This window comes from Corapipo altera, unplaced genomic scaffold, assembly GCF_003945725.1.
Source record: "Corapipo altera isolate COAL_440 unplaced genomic scaffold, ASM394572v1 97, whole genome shotgun sequence".
Taxonomy (NCBI): Eukaryota; Metazoa; Chordata; class Aves; order Passeriformes; family Pipridae; genus Corapipo; species Corapipo altera.
Genome location: NW_020884998.1, coordinates 858374 through 882602, shown reverse-complemented (window position 1 = coordinate 882602; position 24229 = coordinate 858374). Strand labels below are relative to the sequence as shown.

The window sequence follows — 24229 nt, the reverse complement described above, 5'->3', positions numbered from 1 at the left end:
TTTTGAAGTAGTTTGCTTTGTGGCATGCTGTCTCTCAAGTTTTGAAATGAAAATATAAAAGTGAAATTCAAAACATATATTAGACCCGTGTGCTCTGATTAAAGCCGTGTTTTATTTTATAGATCTCATTCTTACATACTCCTCCATACTACTTTCTTCTCAGTTTTATATTGTAACTACCAGCCATCTTGTTGGTAGTTTTGCTTTGTATTTTGTTTTTCCTGGCAGCTCTGAAGGCTTTATTATCGATTTTACTGGTTTTGACATCACACAACTACAGTACTCTTCAGCAGTTTTGATATTTCACAGCTTTCGTTTGTCTCTTTAAATAATCCAAACTGATGAGAATCATGGTTTGTACAAACCTTGAGCAAGGAGACAAGAAATGTACTGTGAGCAGTTAGACAGTCAGGACACATGAATCTGCTTCCTTTACATCTATCTGGTCATTGGTGCTTTCTTAAGGGAACGGATGAACTTTTCTTTTGAATTTGTTTTTCTTCAGGCTTGACCTCTCTTACTGTTCCCTTCAGATGTGTAGAAGAATGAAGGAATGTGGTTTTGAAGCATGAGAACTCTATTAGAAAGGTTCCACTGACAATGATAACTGTTGAGTACTTCCAGTATTTTTCACATTTGCAGCATGTTGTAAGGTGCATTCTAGTCCTTGAAATATTCATTGACTGTAGTAACTTTAGCTTCATTTCTTTTAATAAAATGCTTCATGACTATGCCTTGATAAAAGCCAATGTCATACTTAGTGGGAGATTTTGGTCTTGTATTCCTATGTTTCTTCGTATTCAAAATTATTAGTATGGTCTTGTTTTGAAATTTGTGCAAAATAACAGTTCTTTTGGATTTATTTCTTTTAGCAAGCCGAATTGTCCGTGCAGCCAAGTACTGTGCCTTCTTGAGGTGTTCATTAGCAGTATCTTATCTTGGCAATGTCGTAAATTTGAGTAACAACTGAATGGAAGTGGAAATTATACTGAATTAATGTACAGATATAGCACTCATATTATTATGAACTGGAGATAATATAGCCATGGCATAAGGAAATTTTCTGTTAATCAAAATAGCATAAGTATTAAAGCATGTTTAATAAATATTAGCAAGACAAGCAATTTCAATTATAGTCACTCTAGAAAACAAAAGCTAGAGGTACTATCTTAGTTTACTGCACCTGCTTTGGATTGATTGCTCATCCTTTGAGCAGCAAATATTCCCATTGTTTTTCATAGTTCAGTTCTAGTAATCCTGTGATTTGTTTTCAGCAATAGCAGGTAAATTAGTAAATGTCAAGGTGTATGTATTTATGGACTGAAAGCATTTTGTTGAGTATTGGGAGTCTGGTACCAATTTACACAGTTGTAAGCAACACTGGAATTGACTGTCTCTTATGAAACTTTAGGAAATATTCTGTATATCTGAACATAGTTGTGTTTATACTGCAGAGCACTGTAGGCTAGATGCCCTTTGCAGGAGAAGGTTCATTATCAAAAATCTAGTTTCAGGCTACAAGTCGTATTTCTGTCTAATTTTTATGAATATGTAAGCAAATTGCAAAAAAAAAATGTATTTCATTATGTTGACAGCAGTTTTGAAACCAAGAGAAAAGAATAGCTGGAAAAGCTTCTTGAGCACAGGGGCCAGCAACCACACTACTGTTCAGGAATGTGTATGGTATTGGCAAGTCATGTTTTCCTGCTAGCAGACAATTACATTGGAGCTCTAATATGATTTCCTCTTATCAGGCTTTCACTGCAAGGAAGTTTTAAAATCACAGATTAATTTACTGTTTTTCTTGAGGATCTCCCTGAATTTTATCTCCTTTTCTTTTCTTTTCAGCTTCACAATGGCAAATACCCATTTTTGTCCAAAAAATTGTAGACTTACAGTTCTTCAATAAGAGGAACATCCTTGGAAGTTTGCTGGGTTTTTTACTTGTGTAATATATTTGTATTTATTACAGTTGGACCTCATGTTCCAACCAGGATATAGCCAACAGTATGCACAGAGAACTTTTCTTACATCTCAAGCCATTTAGCTTGTTGAAGCAAGTGTAGACACAGTAAAGTTTTCAAATGCCTCATTCACAGTAGGAAAGCAGGAAGTGAGTGGCATAATCAAAACATGGACAAAGATCCTATTGAAAGGTTTATCAAATCAGTACCCAGCATCAGTGCACTATCTGTACACTTCTAAATCCTTGGAATTGCATCTAGAATTTAGCAAATGGTTGGCACGAGCCTCTTGCACTTCTCTTCCTCCTAGCCTGGTAGTCAATTTTTAATTGCTTTAGCAGATCATGAATTCTCACTTGATTGGTTCCTTACATGCATTTAGCAAAATTATACTGGAAGCTTATGGCAAAGCCACAAACCAGATTTAAATCAGCTGACTTACAGTTTAGAAACCATTGGGGGGACTTTTCTGTGTTTGTTGGGGGTTTTTTTAAATTTCAAAGATCTTTAGGGTGATATTTTTAGATATTTTCTTTCCCTTAAGGTCATTTAAATACTCAAGTTACACTTATGTTGCATGCAGTTTGAAAACTTCTTTATAACAGTAACCTACCAGGAAGAATATGATTAAGACTGCAGTGGAAATCCTGAACATATATTAAATTTCAGTGCTCTTCGCTTGGAAAGAGACTGAGATGCAGGTAGAGAAATGTATAACATAGGAGGGATAATACCTGTCTTTTAGTAAACAAGAGAAAGCTTGAAATTGAAATTGGGAGGCAGTAAATTCAGAGCTATACTGGATTTATATTCCCATAGGAGAGTAAATGCATTTTATATACAGTAAATATCCATATGGTTTTGGGGATTGAAAGGGAGGAGGAACAAAGAATAGATGTTGTAGGAGTGACTTTGAGAAAGGTTTGGTAAATTTAAGCAGATACCCAGGTAAATCAGAACTTGTCCCTTTCCAGGACTTGTTAGCAGCACGGTCTACTTTGTCTAGCTTTTTCAGTTACCTTTTTCTTCTTGGCCTGTAGGCTAGCTTTGGAGATTTGGAATACTGTAACAGATGCCAAAAGCTCAGAGCTGTCATATCAGTTTAATTTCTGGCATCTGAGGGTGAAGGAAGTGTAATAGACATTTTATTCGTCTTCAGGTGGCATGGCTCTTCAGGTTACACCTGTGTGAGTCCCCAGAGCAGTGTTACTCCTTAGGCTTTCATTTAACTCTCCTGATGGAGAACAAGATTGTGTTTTCACAAGTGATTCGCTGCTGTTTGCTTTGCTGACTAAACTACAAGTGGCAGGTTCTGTCTGCAGTATTAAATACCAAAGTAGACCCTGCATTCAAAGTAACCTTTAGGTCACCAGCAGAGGCAACTCGGGGATAGAATGAAGCTTTGTCTTTCTGATCTAAGAGCTCAGGGTAAAACACAGCATTTGAGGTATGCAGTTACCTTTCCTAAAAAAAAAAATAAAAAAATAAAGACTGTTGAGTGTTGGCAGCTGCTTTTAAAATACTCTAATTATCTGTCATAAAGAACTGTCATTATTTTTGTTACATGTATTTAATGGCTAATCCAGTGAGGTTGGGGCCTTATCATAAATAGTAACAGTAGTTATATAATGCATCCAGAGATCTGGGCATCTGATGTTATGCACAGAGGAGGGCTGTCTGAAGGACAAGAGAAGGACTTACTTTCTCATGAGCAATTTGGAGTGGCAGTATGTCACATCCAATCAAACAAATGTTAGGTATAAACTTCCACATAAAGAGTAAGTTTTATCAGCCTGGCTCCTTGAAATAGTTAGCAGCACCAACCATTCTGTGCTCAAGAAAGCTTCAGAAGCAAAGAAGGCTCACATTTTCAGGCAGATGTGTTCATGTGCCACTTGTTCCTTGTGCTTCCAGTTCTCCTGGGTTCAGCCCAGTGTGTAAATTAATATGGTTCTTAGGGGTGGCTGTTGCAATAAAGCTTTGAGGGGGGCCTCTTCCAAATGAGGTAACAGCAAGTGCTTGTGTTTCTTAGTACAAATAAAACATAGTGTCAAGAGAGGGAAAGCAGAAATAAGTGCTGAAGTTTTGATCACAGGTCAAATTACTTCTGCTGTGTTACTAATCTGACCAGGTGATCTTGCTTTGATGCCTGTCAGTCTGGTTTATAGTGGTGCCCATTGAGGGAGGGTTTGAAGACTGAGTTTCTTGCATTAAATTATATTAACCTTTGAGTAACTTTTTGTCTTTCTTGCTGTATATGGTCTACTGCAGAGCAGAACATTTGTGGAGCATCTCTTTATTACTGAATAGGAAAAGGAAAAGTATGGCAATTTTCTGTGTTATTTATGGAACATATAACCTAGTAACAGCCTAATATGTGTAATGTGACTTATGGTTACATCTGATCATTGATCTCTCAACGAGCATCCCTTTTCAGGGGTAAACCCGTTTTATGTACAGCTAGACCTTCAGGAAATTAAAAGTGATTGCTGTTTGGAGGACTTGTGAAAAGAGTAAGAAAGAAAAGTCCTATTGTTACACTAGTGATCTCTTGATCTCCCACCATTTGTTGATTGCTTTTTAATCTCTTGGTGTTTTCTGTCTTTTTTCCTTGCTCAGAAAACTTTCCTTCCTGGTTTTGTACTGCTTATGAAAAGGAGACAGCGTTCAGTTCAGTGGTACAGCAGCAACTGAGCCGGCACGCTTCCCTCCAGGAGGAGCTTTGGCACATTTGTCTGGTGCCTCTGATCCCCAGGACTGTGTTTTGCTGCCCTTGAATTGCAGTCTGTAGTTCAGGATGACGATGTTGATGTTGACACCCTCGCTATCCAACAAGTCACCTAGTCCTGTAGCTGTGGTACAGTGGGTTTTTTTAATGACATTTTCTATCCATCCGTGTCATCCCCCGCCCCGTGCTCATTCATCAGTCTCTCAGTATATTGCAGTTACATTTTCTCCCTTCACAGCTAAAAACGGGAAGAGACGGCACTTTAGCTCCTCCTTAAGCTACTTGAATTCTTTTCTGACCTTTCAGATGCTTCTCAGCACACTGAAAATGTGCTGTAAAATCATCCCCTACCACTCTAAATCAGGTGCCTTTCTTTTGTTTGTTTCTTTCACGGATAGTTTGTCAAGTCTAAAGAATTTATTCTCTTGTTCATTCTCAGCATAAAGGCAGCCTGCAAAGAGCTCCTGTTTGTCCTATTTGCTTCAAGAATCTGGTTTCACGAGTGCTTTTTATTTCCTCATCTTATTATCTTCATACTTCTTCTGTTGGTTCAGTCACTAAAACTCTTCCATTATTCCAGTTGCAAAGGTGATACTTTTTTTCTTATTTTGAAAATGCTTGTCAAAATGAAAGCTGTTTATAAAATCCACTGATGTTAACTGTCATTTAATAAAAATCTGAAAAAAAACCAGTTACCTAAAAAAAAAAAAAATAGAAGAGGAAGCCTTCTTCCCTGTCCTCTGTGTCTGGTGTGCCTGCATATATTGTAATCTTCTGGGGGTCCACTGAATACCCCTGTGTTTTATCATAGCACCAAACATGATCTCTCTCACTAAGACCATTTGACTGAATTTGCAGCCGGATAAATTCACAATGATCTGGTTTTATTTTGACAATAAACTTATGTGTGGACTTCACATAAAAGCTCTTTCAAACAAAGAAAGAAGCTTTATCATTGGTATGTTATGTTTCAATATTACCTTTTTTGCAGTAATTCAGATTCTGTCTATTGTCTCTGTAGTAAGATGCTCGTGTTGAGGAAAATGTCTTTGATCCATCAAGTTGTTATGAAGGCCAAGATTTAGGGAAGAAAGTTGCTAGACTCCAGTATCAGCATGTCTCATCCAGCCCTTGGAAGTTTAAGCAGGGAAAGCTGTTTTCTAGACAAGACTGTAGAGAGAAAGTTTAATTAGTGTTTACGCAGTCTCCTTGGCACTTGGTGCATTGCTGCTGTCTTTAGCTCTGTGCTTTCTGAGGTGAGCCTGGGGTTTTTTTGTCCATTAAAGGCTATAGCTGCAGTGCCCTTCATCTTGGTGACAGGCATTATGCCAGTACATTCATTCTGAAAGCAAGTAAAAAGCAGAAGAAAAAAGAAGCCTAAACTCTTCCAGTCACATTTAAATTTGACTAATTCTTGTTGTTATTTTCTCTGGGGTAAGTCAGATATATGCTTCCCCTCTTCTAGGTATGGGCTGCCTGAACATCCTTCCTAGGCTATTTTCTTTGCAGGGATTGAACCAGAGTTTCAAGTTCACCTTTATAATTTGGTCACCCATAGAAAGTACATAAATGCATAGTTTGAAACAAAGATCTGCTGTTTATGCTGTAGAAATAATATCCTGTCCCTCACCAGAGCAGTTATGAATATTGCAATATAGTGGCTAAATAATGCATTCATAGTTTTTCTCCTGTGAGCATAATTCACTGCTGAGCAGTTGCGTTGGTAATTTTTAACCATATTTTTGTCCAAACGTGTGGTTAATGAGAGCATTATATGACTTAATCACTTAGCTTTTCACATTAATGCAGACCTTGTTTGTAATTTTGTTGATTTTGTTGTTGACCTTTGGTTCTGTGTTCAAATTATCTTAATTTTATTTGAAAGTACTTTTTGTCTCTCAGAAGTCTAATTTCTATACACATTTGTCAGTAGTGAATACTTACTGGGAGTGATTACTGTCTAGCTGCTTATGCCAGTATACCTCTGGGAGGTTAATCAATCTTGTGCTTTTTAATTGACATCAATGATGTGTTTACATTTATCAATATTTCTTAATTGTCAAGTTATAACAGTGGAACATCAATAATAAATCATGCCAATGGTTAACTTCATACATTAGATTTTTAAGAGTTTCCTTAAGCAGTTTGACATGTTGTAAATTGCTTTTAAAATGATGTATCTATGCTCATGGGGGAAGAGGAGAAAAAATTGGTATGCTAAGTTGTGCTGTAGAATAACACTGAAGAACTAGCCCATTGACAGTAACATACCTTTGCCACATGTATGGTATGCTTTATGGGGAAAAAAAGGAAGTAAGTCTTTTCAAACTGCTTGTTTTATTACTAATAATTCTGTGAGTATGACAGTACTCATACATTTGTTTTGTCATCCCCAGGGACTTGTCAAAGCTGGGACTTTTTCTATTCTCTCAGCTGTACAGGCAAGGCAGAGGGCAGAGAGAATTACTCGTGCTACTGCTCCTTTACAGAAGTAACCCGATTAAGCTGTGCATTTCACCAATGTCTTTAAGATACTGAGGCGGAAATTAAGGAACTTTGTTGAACTTTAACCATGTATTTAAAGACTTGGGCTCCTAAGGAACAAAATTATTTGCCCAGGTTTGCAAAATATGCTTAGAGCAGGAATTAAGGCACGATATTCCTAGTCTTACAACACTATCCCTTTGTCATCTAACTCAATCTGTTCGCTATTCCCTTTACACCTAAGCAGCAGTATTCTGGAGGAGGAAATCTGCCTAGACAGAAAGCTGGCAGGATGCTGATCACATTGTGTCAGTCTTACCATGTTTTATGGGCTACATAGAAGACAATACTAAACTAAAAACCCTGCCTAATTAATAGTGAAGAAAGACTTAGTAGTTAATGCTGTTATTTTCTACGTAAGTGAGAGCCAGTGTGAACACCAGAATAGGAAAAACAGAAGTAGGGAAGCAACTGTTTGTATTTTTTGCAACTTGTCTTTTTAACTGAGATCCTTAAATTGAACTGCAGATTTTCAAGTAAACATATATATATATATACAAAAATTCAGATAAAAGTCCTTAACATTGTTAAACTCAAATATGATACAAAATTAATTATTTTAATGTCTTACTGTATAGAGCCTAATTTTACAATGCTACTTGTAAGTGGAAATGTTGGCTAAATTAGTCATTATCTGAAATGCTGTTGAATTAAATAATATTTACATAGATAAAAATACAGCATTTGTATTACATATACACCATTTGTTTAAGGTGAAAATGAGATTAGAAAAATAAATGCTTATATTGGGAAAGAGCAAGTGAGGAGTTGGAAGACCTATAGAATGAATGTGACTGACCTCTTTAATCAATTGAAACAGTAGGAAAAGAATATCAACCTGAGGATAACAAATCCTCTTTATCAAGAGGTGAGTAAAAAATTCACCAGGCTCTCAGTCCTAGAAAACAAAAGGACTGATTTAAACATTCAAATATTGATGCAATTAGCAAAATTCCCTGTCATTTGAGCAATTCAAAATCAGATATGTCTGTGTTCCCATTCCTCTTGCCTTTCTTGTTCTCTATCCCAGCTCCATACTCACATAATACTCTATCTTAGTATTCTAAAGTACTTAAAGTTATTAATTAAAATTAATTAAAGTACTTAAAGTTATTAACTTAAAGTTATTAATAGATTGCTAGTTATTATTTCACTTTTTTGAACTTGTTTAATAGGAAAATGGCTGGCAAAGAGATGAGTTAAACACTAGTATGCAAAATCTGATGCCATCCTACCTGGTGTCATTACTGAAATTTCTATTTCTGCAATTCCTATCCTCTTCTTACCAACTGAAATCATATGTTGCTCAAGTCCTAAAAAAAAGTCAAACCCAGAGATTTTGTCAGTGTACAAAACTAAGATGTCTGTACTCTAGCATCAAGGCTAGCTTTTACATTAAAAGACTAAGTATTAAATATTTCCAGTTTAATCTAGCAGCCATTTTGTTGACTTCTTGCAAATGTTATAAGTAAGAAATTAAGCCTCTCCTTCCCTTTTTGAATGAGACAAGACTGATAAGAAACAGCTATCTAATGAACAAAATTACAGTAGTTATCAAATCAAATTGCATTAAAGCAAGTGTGTGCAATCAATCTCTTTTGATGGGTAAGGCTGCGCAGGTCCTGAGCTAGAGGTCATTCACATCCAAGTCTAGAAGGGTAAGCTCAGGTCAGCATATGACTGTGTGAACACAAGTCTTTAAGAAGTGGTGACCTTTAAGTGGCATTCAAATTGTATTTGCGCTTTTGGTTTCAAATCTGCTAAGGTACCTGAGGTGTATATGAAACTAAATTTAGTTTGGCTGCGTGGTGGGTTGACCCTGAGTGGACACAGGTGTGCACCAAAGCTGCTCTATCTCCTCAGCTGGACAGTGGAGAGAAAATACAATGAAAGGCTTGTGGGTTGAGATAAGGTCAGGGAGAGGTCACTCGCCAAATTACCCTCACAGGAAAACCGGGCTCATCTTGGGGACATTAGTTTAATTTATTACCAATCAAATCAGAGAAGGGTAATGAGAAACAAACCCAACTCTTAAGAACACCTTCCTTCCACTCCTCTCTTCTTCCCAGGCTTAAATTTACTCTGAATTTTCTCTATTTCCTCCCCCACAAATGGCGCAGAGGACAGGAAATGCAGGCTGCATTTGGTTCATCTCGCCTGGTCTCTGTTGCTCCCTCCTCTTCAGGGGGCACTCCTCACATTCTTCCCTTGCTCCAGCATGGGGTCCCTCTCCTGGGAGACAGTTTTTCATGCACTTATCCAGTGTGAGTCATTCCCAGGGGCTGCAGTCCTTCAGGGTCACAAGTCCTGCCAGCAAACGTGCTCCAGCGTGGGCTCCTCTCCGTAGCTCCACAGTCCTGCCAGGAGCCTGCTTCATCACCTCCTATGGGGTTACAGCCTCCTTTGAGCATTCCCCTTCTCCACCATTGAGTCCTCCACGGGCTGCAGGTAGATCTCCGCTCCCCCATGGACCTCCATAGGCTGCAGGGGAACATTCTGCCTCACCATGGTCTGCACCACAGGATGCATGGGTATCTCTACTCTGGCACCTGGAGCACCTCTTCCCCCTCCTAGTTCAGTTGTCAGGTTTTCCAGTACTTTGGAGGAAGACTGAAATTACTGCTACCAGCTCATCAGATGGGATGTATTTTCAAACGTAAGTGGGCCTGGTACAGGAAACTTTTGTTTCAGCCTTCTTCCTTTCCTGAGACATCCTACGTTGAGTGAATACTGGGGCTACTGAAAAAGTAAGGGGTGCAATGAATATCCATAATGTGTAATCTCATAGGCTGAGAAGAGAGGATGACTTTTGTTCAGAGAGTACCTTGAGGAGATTTAAAACAAGCATCCAAACTTGTGTTCACACATTTATGCTGACTAATATGGGCACTTGAGAGCTCAAGGTACTCTGGAAGTCATTAGAATGTAAGCTGCAAAATTACATAAGCATTCAAGAACATGAACTTTTTCCTTCTAATACAGTTTCATATTTGAAAAAGATGAATATGGTGTTAAAGTAGAACTTGTGGTCTTTTTCGTCTTTTAGTAAAGTACCAGCCATCTATGTTTCAATTCCTTTCCTAAATCTTCAGCTAAAAGAAGAGTTACTTCAAGTAGCTATGCTGCAAATCTGTAGGGAATACTTCCTTCAGGGAAGCTGAAGGGCACTGTGGAGCTACACAATGCACTTTATATTTTTCACAGGTGCTTAGCATGTGCATCTCCTGTTGTAAAGCTGAAAGCTTTGTGTAGGGGAATGATGGGGCTTCAGAAGTGCCCAGTAACCATTGCCACCGTTGTGTTCGCTGACATGCAAACAAGGAGCCTTTCATAGAATCACAGAATGGTTTGGGTTGGAAGGGACTTCAAAGATCATCTGGTTCCAACCCCTCTGCCACGGGCTGGGACACCTTCCACTAGACCAGTGAAGGTCAGCTGATCAGATTTCAGTGATGGTACTTCCAATTTCAAATGTTTGTAGCAATCAGGAGTTGAGAATTTGTTTTTTAAAAACACTACTCAGCTTTTGCTATTCTGTGCAAGTCAGTAGTCAGTTCATACCTGACTGCCCTATCAGGATGACAGTTGATCTGGAAAGAGTGGCAGATAATTCAGGCAAGATCGGGTCACATGTTTTGTATATCCACCTAAAGTGGAAAAATCCAGCTGCACAGTGCATTAATTTCATGAGTACCACTTGATTTTTGTTTTCATTTTCAACTTTTTTTAAAAAGTAAGATTGGAGTTCTTTATTTGACTTGCTAACTAAGGCTTTTTAAAATGTAAATAGCAGTCTTGTACCTCTAATACAGATTGCTGTGAAGCTGAGAGAAGGAGAGTCTGACCTACTCTTACAAAAGAAAACAAAACTGAGAAAGGACGGAACATAGGACCAGAGACATCCAAGGTTTCCCACCATATAGTAATGGATATGACCTTTAATATGGAGGCCTTTGGATCAAATTTAGGTTGACATTAAAATTTTCTAATAAATTCCCTGCTGAATCTCAGAGTTTTTTTCCTCAGATTTAATTCAATAAGATCACAATAAAGCAAGTGCTGTCTGTGCTATTGTAATTGCTCTCAGCAGGCTCATAATGTTATTGCAGAAAAGTGCGAGCTACTGTGCTTTTATTCCTTTCTTCAAGCTCTCTCCTTCCTACATGCTTGCTCCTCTTGCTCTCAGGTCTGCCCTAAGTAGGAAGTGAAGCTGTTTTAAATGCCATTTCCTTCTCATTTTAACATGTTTTTAAAGTAATGCTTTCCTGAGTCTCTTCAACAAAGGGAATAGAAACATAGCCTGTCTTATTGCAGAATAATTGGAGACTTGTATTTCCTTTCCTTGCTTTTCATCCAACTGTGCATTAAATTCAGTCTTTTTAGTTCTTAAAAACTGGTATTCCTTAACATGCAATGCTCCTTTTCACACTCATTAACAGGCAAAGTTCATTTTAGCTTAGTGCTTCTAGGGTTGTGGAATAGATGTACAGCTAAAGGAGTTCTCTTAGGCACTTGGGGAGAAACACTGAATGCTCACTGTCCTGTGTTTTGTAATAAAAATGACAAGTTGCAGCTCATCACAGTGAGGTGTATATATTTGGGGTCCTGCATTTGTAGGTTAATACCACGTCTTTTGCAACCTGACTTTCAGAACAATGTTGCTAATGTGACGTTTCTTGTATGAATGCAAATTTATGCTTAGCAAGCTATTGATAGATCTGTTACTAAGGTATTGGATGTAGATCGGTACAGTAAATAATGCCCAGCAGAGTGCTGTGATCACGGTTCTTTGTGTAATTCTGTGTGACTTTGACAGACTCAGTCAGTGCAGTTTCAGTATCAGCCCTGCATGAGCTACACTAACTGTACTGTAAGTTTCTGGACACAACATCCTCCTTTTTGCGATCAGACCCGCTGTCTGAAATGTCGGCTTTCTGTTTGTAGTGGTGGAGCTGTGTACATCATGGCTGTTTCTTTCTTAGCAAATGAAGAGGTGGCTTAAAACTTTGTAACTGGATCACATGATGAGTATTTTGGGGCCATGATGGACCAGTCTTTTAAGTGTGGGGCTAGATAGGTTCTTCTTGACTGTGAACATAAAGTAATAGTTAATGTTTCTCTACCTCAGCATAACTGATAGCTCAGGCCTTGGCAGTTTCAGAGGACCAACCTGGACATAGCTGAATGTTCCTGCCTGGTATTTGGTTTCCTACACTCTAACTTCAGACTTACCCATCTCCACTCTCTTGGTCCATTATCTTCTTGCACCATTTTTCAGGATGCAGAATGTCTACCTAAAGTGTCATGCACAGACATGTGTGCCTATCTCCAGATAGGCAGGCACTTACATGCAGGCATTTACAGTTCTGTGCCCGTGGCATTCATTGCTGCCAAATAAGCCAGTCTCTGTACAGAAGAAGATTACTGCCATGGATATTCCACTGCTTATGAGCAGAGTCAGCTAACATATGTACAGTGGGATATGTCCTTTTGCCCACATGTGACTGATTGGAAATGAGGAGCAACAAAAGATGTTTTACAAAGGCAATTCCAGTTCTAAAAAACCTCGCCTGGCACAGTTTAAGACTTACTGGCTTAAGACTGTGCCCTATTGTCCTACTGCTGGTTGCCTGGGAGAAGAGATCAACCTCCTGCCTCGCTCCAACCTCCTTTCAGGTAGTTGTAGAGAGCAATAAGGTCTCCCCTGAACCTGTTCTTTTCCAGGCTAAAACAACCCCAGCTCCCTCAGCCGCTCCTCATAGGGCCTGTGCTCCAGTCCCTTCACCAGCCTCCTTGCCCTTCTTTGGACACTTTCCAGAACCTCTGTGTCCTTCCTAAACTGAGGGGCCCAGAACTGGACACAGTACTCAAGGTGTGGCCTAAGTAGTGCCGAGTACAGGGGCAGAATCACTGCCCTGGTCCTGCTGACCACACTATTCCTGATACAGGCCAGGATGCCACTGGCGTTCTTGGCCACCTGGGCACACTGCTGGCTCATTTTCAGCTTCCTGTTTGTCACACTTAGGATGATCTGTTCCATAACCTTGCTGGGCACCGAGGTCAGCTAACAGGCCTATAGTTTCCCAGGTCTTTCTTCTGGCCCTTCTTGTGGATGGGCATTACATTAGCCAGCTTCCAATCATCTGAGACCTCTCTGGTGATCCAGGACTGGTGATAAATGATAGAGGGTGGCTTGGTGAGCTCTTCTGCCAGTTCCCTCATCATCCCTAATACTCCTTAGCCTCTCTATTTCTTCTTTAAACTCTGACACTAAACAGAGCAAATCATTCACCTGATCGCACCGTGCGCAGGCATCTCCCACACTGTCCTCTGGTACTAACGCCAGGCTCAGACACTCCCGACAGCCAGTGACCTGAACAGCTGCATCCTTCTTGGGGGGTTCTGTCTGGGTTAGAATGTTCCTGCTGGCAGCAGCAGCAATGGCTTTTGATTGTTTGGAAACCATTGCTGGATCTAGTTGTGTTGGAGAGAGTTTGAACTTGCAGTTTCTGAGTTAGGTTAACACTGCCCTGAATCATTGTTGAGACCTAATCAGACTGTTGCTTTGTAAATGAAATAATGAAGTGTTTATGTGTGAGTTCCTGCTATAATTGGTATTTAGACTGTGCTTTGAAAAGATCAGAGTCTACATCACATGATGGTAGGATCTGGAATTTGTTTTTCAAACTTGACTTTTAGTCATAGATACATGAAGTCTTCCAAATTCCAGGTTTGATTTATAATAGTTTGTGTGTTAACCGTAGAAACACGAGTGAATAGTCAGATAGCCCTTTGGGTTTTTTTCAGCTAAACTAGGAATCTGGCTTGAGTTATTTAGATAAAAACGCCTGTGATTCAGATAGACTTTCCCATAGTTTTCCTGTAGATCTCAGCTGTGAAGTAATGGTTTCTTTGAAGGATTTTGGTAAAGCAGCAAAAATGAAACCTAGCTTTCTTGCCAACTCTTGGCAATTTACATGTATGAATTGCCATTGCCCAGGGCCTTCTGAAGTGCTCTATGAATTGTAATAGCATTTATGAATCAGTCTGCTTTCAGATGTCAAACAGCATATATTTAACACTTATTAGCCTAGATATAACATTTTAAAATCCTGCCACTCTTGCAAAAAATTTCAATTCCAGATACCAATTTTACCCTAGCTATTACAATCATCCATCAAACTGCACAATGTCGGATGCAGGATATCCCAGCATGGAATATAGATTCAGTGGTTAAGAAAACTCACTGCAGTCAAACTCTGGGGTTTTTTGGATTACGGAGACAGAATTTTAGCAGTTTTTAAAATTTCTAGGCAGAATGTCCTGCATCGAGGTAAGTAATAGAAAGTTTCATCTCTCTTCCTTGCACAGAAAGTAGGAGGTGAGGAGGTCTGACTATGGTATTAGAAAGACTTGGCATTTTGACCTGAATTTTAACTGTGATATTATTACATTTATTTATAAATGTTCCACTCTTTACCACTCTCAGTCTCTTAAGTGTGGTGTTCACAATGAACCCATCAGGTCAGAACACTTTTGTAATAGAAACCGTTAAATACTTCCCAGTCCCATCTAAAATTTTTCAAAGAACTGAGAACTTGATCTCCTGATTTAATACAAAGAATCTTTCCATGACATTTCCTTGCAATGGTAATAGGGGAATTTCAGATTCGTATTTGTTTTCTTTTATATAGTATTGGATAAACAGGGCAGTTAGTAGAAGTCACATTGAGGGGGGACAATGTAAATTCTGTGTTACTGAGATCCATTTAAGCAGTATCTCTTCTGGAAATATTCCTATATTGAAAGAATCAATTGCACATATTTCTGATTTGGAAATGCTAGGAGTTTGGACAGATACAGCAAGCATCATATGATCTACTGGACTTTTACCTTTGGTTTCGTGGACTAATTGTTAATCCTGGGATCAGCCAGAGGGGGAAAAGCAAACAAAGCTGTAAACATTTCGCATACTTTTTGTGTACTCAGTCTTCATAATGAAGAAGACTGCATGCAGAGGTTTTTCCTGGAGTTGCTCTTGCTATTCTTCTCGTATCTTAAATGGCTCTGGGTAGTGTGCCCTTATTTAGGTACTGTGCTGTGCACACCTTCCTTTTGGCTGCTCTATTTATGTGTGTGCTCATCCACCTCCAGATAATTTTAAACCTTGATCTTAAACCTTACTATCCTTCAATTCATGTTTTAAAAGGAGAATAATTAAAAAAAAAAAAAAAGCCGGAAGAGCAACTTACTGCAAAAGAAGATTTCTGTAAGAGGCGGGTCTGAAATAGGAAGCCACGTCTGCTCTGCTCCAGCTGGCTGTTCTACCTGTCTGTGTCTCCAGGTCACATTTGTATTGGTTTTGGATTAACTAAGGTAACAACATGGTTCAAGTGCCTAGAAACCCAAGAAGAGGAGAAGGAGTTGATGAGATTTCTTGCATTAATGTTCCTGCTCTTTATTATCCCATTCAGGAGACTGTGACTCAAATGATGCTGCAATGCTGTTTCCAATGTCCCACTGAGATAAAAATCACACCCTTAGTAAAAATCTGTGCTGTACTATATTGATATACCAGACCACTTTTAGAAACATGTTTTTTGCAAAAATTTTCCAATTGGGTTTTAGCCGAGATTCAGATTTTGAAGGTATTAACCTCTTTGAAAATACAATATCAGGTTTTTTCTGGTTGTGAAAGCAACAGGGAATTTTGGGATGACGGGAATGGAAATATCACTTTTCAAAGATTTGTTTGGATTGTGATACTGTATATTTAGAATTAAGCATTTTGCTGCTATTGTACTAAGTACAAAAATGCGCTAAACTTGTGATTTCTACGAATATTTAGTCTGTTCTTGCTGGCAGGCTGTCCTCCTGTGCTGTCAGTATCAACACACAGTTATTTTGACTTGTTCCTACCATTTGTTACTGAGCTAAAATGCAAGAAGCTTACAGTTACGTATCAGAAGATAAGGCTACCAAGATAGGCAACAAACCAATTCCAACTGTATGTGACAGTGAATGATACCAAAGGTACAAAGCAGTGACTCTACACAATTCAGGGCACTGCTCAGCCCACCTTGACGGTGTTTCTGCAGGGGACTGCACTCCTGATGTGGTCCCATACCTGCTCTCTCCAGCACCTCTCTGGAGGGAAGGGGGAGCAAGTTGTTACTCCACAATTGGAGCCAGTGAGTGTCTCTGTATCCCAGGGCTTGCACATGGGGTGTTGAAGTCCTGTATCACAGACAGGTGGGAAAGATGAAGAGGGTGTCAGTAAAACATTGTATTTTGCAGATAGACTGCACTTTCTTGACTCCCTACCTGATGAACTTCTGGTTCCCACTGGAGCCACATCAGAGGAATGAAGGATATTCCCCCTCATGACAGCTCCACCTTGCAGCCTCCTTGAAGGGTTCAAAATATGTAATAGTCCTGCAGTGTTTAGTGATTTCATGATACAATTTTTTGTATTGTGGAAGATTCAGGTGTTCTTTTCCGTATAAAACATGTAGTAGGGGGTTTAGTGGTTGTTATTGGGTTTAGTATTTGATGGGTTTGGTATCTTTAGAGATTATTAGTGCTAGTATATGATTGTTTTAACCTTTAACTAAACTCATGCTTTCTTTTTATCAGAAGTCTTTTGAAAAACAATGGCTAAGGCATGTAATGCATTCTTCTCCCCAGAATTTTCAAAGGCATTTTAAGAGAGTTATGTGTTTGCTGCATAGCCCTTACTCATGGGAACACATTTCTTTCAAAGCTATCTTTGGGCATTTAACTATAAGGCAACAAACAGGTGCTGTTGTAAAATGCTCCTTAATAAACAATTGAGGGTTTTTTACCCATGGTACAAATAGTTGTTGGCCTAGTTTTTTCATCCAAAAGATTGAAACCACATGTAAGGACCATGCTTCTGTGACACAACTTTAAATTAATTATAGATATTTTTGCAGTACCCTATCTGAAATGGTAGTCACCATTTAGTGAAAAAGAGGATGCATGGAGAGCAATGCCACAGCTAAAGAACGAATGTGAAGGACATGACACTGGAAAAAAGGTCTCTCCTGAGATGAAAGAAAACATTTAAGTAGTATTAATGGAATTTGGCAAGAGTAAACTAGTGTAATCCCTTTGCCCTATAACAGTGGGAAAGCTGTGTATATTTATGCTTGTTCTATTTTTGGATACCTAAGAAACTTCCAAGACTGTGAGGTAATGAAAGAACAGAATTTTTGAAAAATCACGTTTTAATTCTGGTTCTGCCACAAACTTCAGTCGTGTAGAACGTGATTTATGCATTTTATCTTAGCCTGTTTGCTTGGATTCTCCCTTCCTAAAGCTGGTAATCCTTCTCTTATATATACCAAAGTTGGTTTACAGCTCGCTTAATATGAAAACGCTTTTTGGTGTTGGGTGCTGTGAGTATATTTTTCTTCCAGGAAATGCCTTTTAAATTTTCAGCTTTCCTTTAGAGAACTTACTGTGGTTTGGATTTAAAGTTCATGTGAGTTTTGAATTTGTTCTCAAGGATCCCAAAGAGTTTATTTTAGTTCCTATGTAATCTGTGAAGAAATTCAAGTTTACTTTTTTCTTCCTCAGTTTTGAATTCTAATTCCATTGAGCATCTGGGAATGAAAACCTTAATAAGCAGTAGACATCGAGCAAATTATTGTTAAAACTTGTGAGCATTGGTAATGAATTTCTTGATTATCGTTGAAAAGCACCAAGTACAGAAACATTTTGGCCAGACATTACAGAGGCACAGTGGAAGTTTTCTGGTTGTTTAAAACTGAGTAACATTTTATTCTTAATTCTGTTGTGAGTTTGTGTAGAATTGACTATAAACCTAAAGTTAAACCTTTTTTATTTCACTGGTACGTATCTTTGCAAAAATTAACTTCGAACTGGAGCCAAGAAATGTTGACTGGAATACTATGTAATGTCAGAGGAAAATATATTGCTGTAGTCTGTCCCAAATAACCAACAGTTTTACATCATAGAGGTTGGTTTGTTTGAATTGGAGACATTGTGAATAAGAAGGAAATTAAATCATTGTAAACCATACTCTTAGAAGAATCAGTGGTATCAAATTACCACTGCATAGATAGTGTCAGGCTAGAAATGTTACTCATTTGCCTGTTGATCTCACATGTAAAGCTGGTTTTCAGTTGACCTCAGTGAGAAGGGGGCTGAATTTTGCCTCCATATAATGTTCTGTTCCTGCGGTTTCTGTACTCCATATCAAAGGATGCTGTACACTTGGGCATCAGGTATCTGTCTAGCCTGATTATTGAGTATAAGTAAAGTATACCTCTGCAGAAAATTGAATGTACTTTTTTCCCAGCAATTCAGCTTTCATTGCACTAAGAGGATCTCAGAGTGCTTACTGTTATTTTGTATATCAATATTTCAGCATGTCTCTTTGTATTGTGTGTATGTAAAGGGCAAGTAATTTTTATTTTTGTAATCAAAGTTTGATGTATAAATTTTATTGATGGCACACTGCAATTTCAGTTTTTCAGAATTTGGTAGGTTTTTATGGGTTTGTCTGCTTTTGGTAGAGTTGGGTTGTTTGATTTTGATTTTGGGTTTTTTTGTCATGCCCTTTATAAGTCACATTTTCATTAATTTTATTTATCATGCTGTGTCAAGACACCTGTGGGACTGATGCATTCTCAAAGTACAGGTGGTTTTTCATTTTTACTATTTGAGCTTGATTGAACACTAAAACAGTGTTCTAAAGCTGCAGTATATTTTCTGTAGTTTTACAAACAATTATTTTGGTTATTGACAGTAATTTTTTGTGTCTGGCTGTGAAATTCCTCCAACTTTGTTACACTCTTTCCTGGCCCTGAACATGGTTTAAATAGATTTAGAAAGAGATGTATCTTTTGGAGGTATCTTTATTTATCAACAGAGAAATCACAATTAGGAAAAACACTTAGGAAAATTAGTGAATCTCTTTCAAAGGAATATAGAAATGGTATGTGGAGTGGCAGAAATACCTGTGAAATATTGACAGAAAGTGACAGAAACACTTTCTGTTTCATTGGAAGGAAAACCTAAATGATTGGCTTAACAGAAAAAATTAATATAGTTGTTTTTTTCTTTTAGAGAAGCAAAAACCATTTGTAATTTTTTTTTAGGCTACATGACATTCTTCGTTGTCAAAAGAATTTGCTCCCCTATGACATGCTGATATTTAGCATACTAGTGAGACTCTGAATTCTTATAGACCCAATTATGGAAAGTCAGGTAAGTGGCATTTTTCTTTATTATATTGCACAGCTTTTAAGGTGTACACAGTTGGTATGCAGATACACTCTAAAACTTAATGTAGGAGACATGCGCAATATAATAATATTAAAAAGCCACTTACCTGTTTGTGCAGCCAATTCCATGGCACAGTACTCACTGTATGGTAGGCATGAAGATCCCTGTACAGTGCACACAGCTGGCTAAGTATTGACCACTGTGTTTGGAAGTGTTTGACCACTGCTGTTCAAACGGGTTTTCTTAAGGTTGAAGGCCACGAAGGGCAGTTGACATAGACTGGAAATCACTGCAAAGCTGCTCTGTTTTGCTAGCGCTCGTGCCATTTTCTACTGCCATATTAACAAGCATCAGCAGTGACTCATTGAGTTTACAGAGCTAAAAACTACTCTTAACAGTAGTGTCTTGAACTTTGTTATTGGTTTTGTTCTTTCACTTGTGCACAGGAACTGATTACAAAGAAACTTTACAAAAATGATTACAATGAACTAAGGATAATACTATTGTCCAACTACACAAAGCTTGGGAACTTGAGGAGGAATATTGTTGCATACTTTTATTGTTGCATAAACAATTTCCAAATGCCAGTATTGTTTAAAAAAGCAAATTCTGTATCTGTAAATTATGCAGAGCAGAAAAACAATGTTTAATTTGGTCATCGTATATACTTGTCAAACCTGTAATTTCCATTGTTCTTTCTTAAAAGTAATCATGTGACTATTCTTTGGTACATGTACTACAAATTATTTTTCATGTAGAAAATGCCATTTAAGTACTACTTAGATATGACATGACATGACATGACAGGAGAGATTTCTATCCAAATCAGCTTTCAGATTTTAAGCCTATTTGTTTTAGCCTTATTTCTTAAGACCAATGTATTTTAAATCACTTTTAAAACAAAAGATGTTTTAATTTGTGGGTCTCCACTGTATTGCCTATTGGATCTAGGAAGAATCTTGCTCATACTTCGTGGGAGAAAATACGGCTTTGGGAATAGATAAACACTGGAATTTCAATCAACATCATGACTTTTTCTGAAAACTTTTGCAGGGTAAGAATGGACATTTGACTAAAACAACTGTTAGTCTTAACTGTTGTAGCATCACGATTTGCTATAAGAAATGAAAAATAAAGTTGTGGACATAAAAGAGCGGTGGATCCATAAGGTTACACCTGAAGCAAAAGTTGTACTTGCTAAATTGTTTCTACCAAATTCTACTTCTTTTTTTTTTTCCCCCTCAATGGAAGCAGAAGTTCAGGTGTACTTTTGAACTTCACTTTGTGGAAAACTGTGCATGTTTCTTGCCCGTTGCAGGGACAGCTTTGACAAGACAAGAAAAGTGTTTTAATATCACCTTCAATGCCACCCTTGCCTGTCATAATGAGAAAGATGCCTGTTTGGTGACTGCTTTTTCCAAGCTCAAGCCAGCTGCCTCCAGCTAGGCCTTTCTTTGGGAAGATCAATCACCAGATTGCATATATATCTCTTGGGAAATTCGATGTGTGTGAGCAGTAAGCACAAACACCAGTAGAAATTCCCTGTTTCAAATTTTTCACTGACTTTGAAAGATTTCCCAGTCATCCTGGTAATATTTAACAACCATAAATAAAGAGCACTTTTTATAACTAAAATAAACAGCAATGCATTTTTATTAATTATCAGGCATGAAAACAAATCTCTTTTCTCGTATCTAAGATTGGTCCTCCAGATAAGGTTATAGGTATATTATCCTGATAATGTAGGTAATTTATGATACAGCCAGAGGTGTAATTGTTCTGTGAATAAAGAGAAGCTTTTAGCTTCCAGGGATAAAAAGTATTTTTCATGAATATTAAGTAAACTTTAATGATTGAAGAAAAGAGCAAAGTAGAGGACAGTCGTTTATATCCTGTCTAAACTGACCTACAGCTACATTAATGTTTATAACACATTTAGAGCATAGAAAAAATAACAGTAAGGATTTCCTCCTCTTTTTCCATACCCTTTCCACCACTTTTTAAACATACATAGAATTAAAAGGGTGAAGGTTATCTGCTTATTTACTGTAATTTACAGGAGACATTAAAGAAAAATGGAAAATAACTATAATCAGTGCTGTGTGAGAAGTAGTGATAGATGGCAATTGAATGGTTTGAGGCTATTAATTGTAATGAGATTATACTAGTTGAGATACCTCTGATACCAGCTGCTTGAAATATTAGTTATTTCAAAGACAAAATGGATTATAAATTATTAGTAAATCTGTACTGATGTGATTAAACCCACTTGTAAACTACCTAATGTGGGTACTATTTCAAGTTGTAACTCAGTCATTTGTATACTGGAAAGAGAGTTAAGAGGTAAATTTAGGGGTTACATGGGAATATGTGGAGTAACTAAGTTACTTGTGAGACTGGGAATTTCCTGTGCTTTCTGCTTTTTTAATGAATTTTTGTTCAGCCTTAAAGTTTTCCTAGACCACCACTAGTCTTTTCATCTGACTCGAGGATACTCTGGAGGAGAAGGAAGCTGCTGCTCTAAGGCGAACTTACTAACTTTCTTAACCACATGGGGGAGATAAAAAACAGCAGATCTATGCAACCTTCACACAGGTAACAGATACAGTAATGGCATCTTTGAATTTCCACTCTGGGGTCTGCCACTGCTAGACAGTACTGGTCTCAGTTACACAATATTTTTTTCCAATGGAGAAAATGTTGCACTGCATGGGTCTTCATGGTAATACCACCCCTAGTCATTCTTCTTATCATTAATCAAATGTTGCTTATTGAAGCAGATACAAAATTACTTAGTGGTTTGGTATGGATTTATTGAATTTTAAGGAATGAGAAATTGAAACAGTAGCCGTGGAGGAATAGTTCAGTAGGTTAAAAAAATTCCTATTAACTTCTTCATATAGCTACTGAATTTCACCAGGTTTGCACACTCTCTCATGCACATATAAACACTTAAGGATTCCAGTCTCCTGCACAAAATAATTAAACAAAGCTGAAGGGCCTAACAGTGTGTACATCCAAAGCAGTGAAGGGGATAAAAAGCAAGAGGACATCTTTTTCCATTTATTTTCTCCCATCACTGTTGTTTCATTCCAAGCTTGAGGCTTTCTCCTTGATGTGTTGTAGGTGGCATGTGGATATTTGTAGAAGGATGTTAGCAGAGTAACGGGCATTTTGGATAGCTGTTTTTTACTCTTGATTTTGGTTCATAAAGGTTTGGTTGGGTCATTACAAACCTTGGCATTCTAGATATTCTGTTATATGCACTATTAAAAGTGCAATCATCCATGGGAAATATTCTTCAAAAATGTTCTGTTGGTAACTCTAATAGTAAACAGATGTAGTTTATACAAAGTCATATGGGTATCACAGTTCCTCTCAAGTGCCTTGGGCTGGAGCTAGATTTCAGGGGCAGGAGGGCTCCTGTTTTCATTCTGTGTTGATTTTCTTGTCCTGTGATCTTTCAGTTTCTGTTCCTTTTTGGCCATTTCTTCTAGTTGAGGAACAATTCTCTCTTTCTCACTCCCACTGAGTATCTGACGTTTGGTCTCTGCTCAATTGCTATAGCAGCTTACTCCATTTTTTTTTTTTCGTTTTGCTTCATTGTCAGTGCTCAAAATGTGTTCCTCTTTTGACATTGTAACTTTTGGCCTCCAGTGGCTTCTTCCCTTTCTCCATGGGACCCGGCATGATTGTAAAAGGCAGGGTCATCTGGCTGCTCTCTGGGAATATCCCAAGCATGCACAGGACACGTTGGTTCCTTGTCCAGAGATCACAGGCGTCAAACCACTTCACAGAGCTGTCTGTGAGGGATATTTAGCAGATTCTGTATGCCTGGAAACTCCAAGATCCCCCTTCCCCATAAGCTACTTCCTCAGGTTGCCCACTGCAAATGCATGTAGGGCAAGTTATCAAAAAGAGAAAGATTGTTTGTCAGCCTTTGATGTTTATAGAGATATGATATCCATAAAAAAATTCATAGCCCACCCTCATTCTTGTGTTCATTAGAGAACCTGTGCCTTACGTTTCCTTCATCAAGAAATGAGTCATCTCTTAAAGGACTAAACTTTCCAGTTATTTCAGGTAGTTCTCTCAACTAAGAAGTTAAATGTTAGCTCTATGAAGTGTTGTTATTTATACACGCTTTTAAAAACAAAGAGATTATGTATAGGTAGAGGTAATTATAATAATTTTACATCTCTTAATCCAAAAAGTCGAGTATTACACATTTCACATAATGTGTGAATACTATTTTCAGACTATTTTGAGAGTTGATTTGTTTCACAATACAACTGTAATGAAATTAAGAGAATACTGTACCCATACAATTTGCTCTGAGGTTAGTTTTGGGTTTGTTTTCAAACTTTATAAATACCAGTATAAATGCACTTGTCAAGTATTTTTGCATTTTTAAAAATGCTCCATTACCCCCAACCCAGGAGGTGAAAAAATAAGAACTACTCGGTACAGACTTAACATCCTCAGCCTTGTTTTGGCTTCTAATTCCTTGAGTGTTTTTGATTTCTTCTCTGCTTATTTTGATCTTCAGTTTTCCACTCAGATGTTTTCTGGCTTTTAATATTGTCTGAGAATCAAGCAAAAAATGCCATACTGCTAATTCTAATTACAGTAGGTACTAGAGCTGGTAAGGTAACCCTTTATCATTCACTGTCATTCTGTTCCAAGTGTCAAGTAGGCATTTCCCATCTCTACTGTG

General features: G+C 38.0%; 1 protein-coding gene across 4 annotated transcripts in view; it reads left to right on the top strand.

The window, feature by feature from the left end:
- LYRM4 (LYR motif containing 4) overlaps positions 1–24229 on the top strand; it is a 91248-nt gene that overhangs the window by 27388 nt on the left and 39631 nt on the right. The window contains exons 3-4 of one of the 4 annotated variants that reach the window (XR_003531528.1): positions 19386–19494; positions 20464–20566. The exons of 2 other annotated variants lie outside the window; for them this stretch is intronic. The gene's annotated coding sequence lies outside the window, so the exon portion shown is untranslated. The remainder of the gene's footprint in view (positions 1–19385; positions 19495–20463; positions 20567–24229) is intronic. One more of the 4 variants, XR_003531527.1, reaches the window with a different exon arrangement.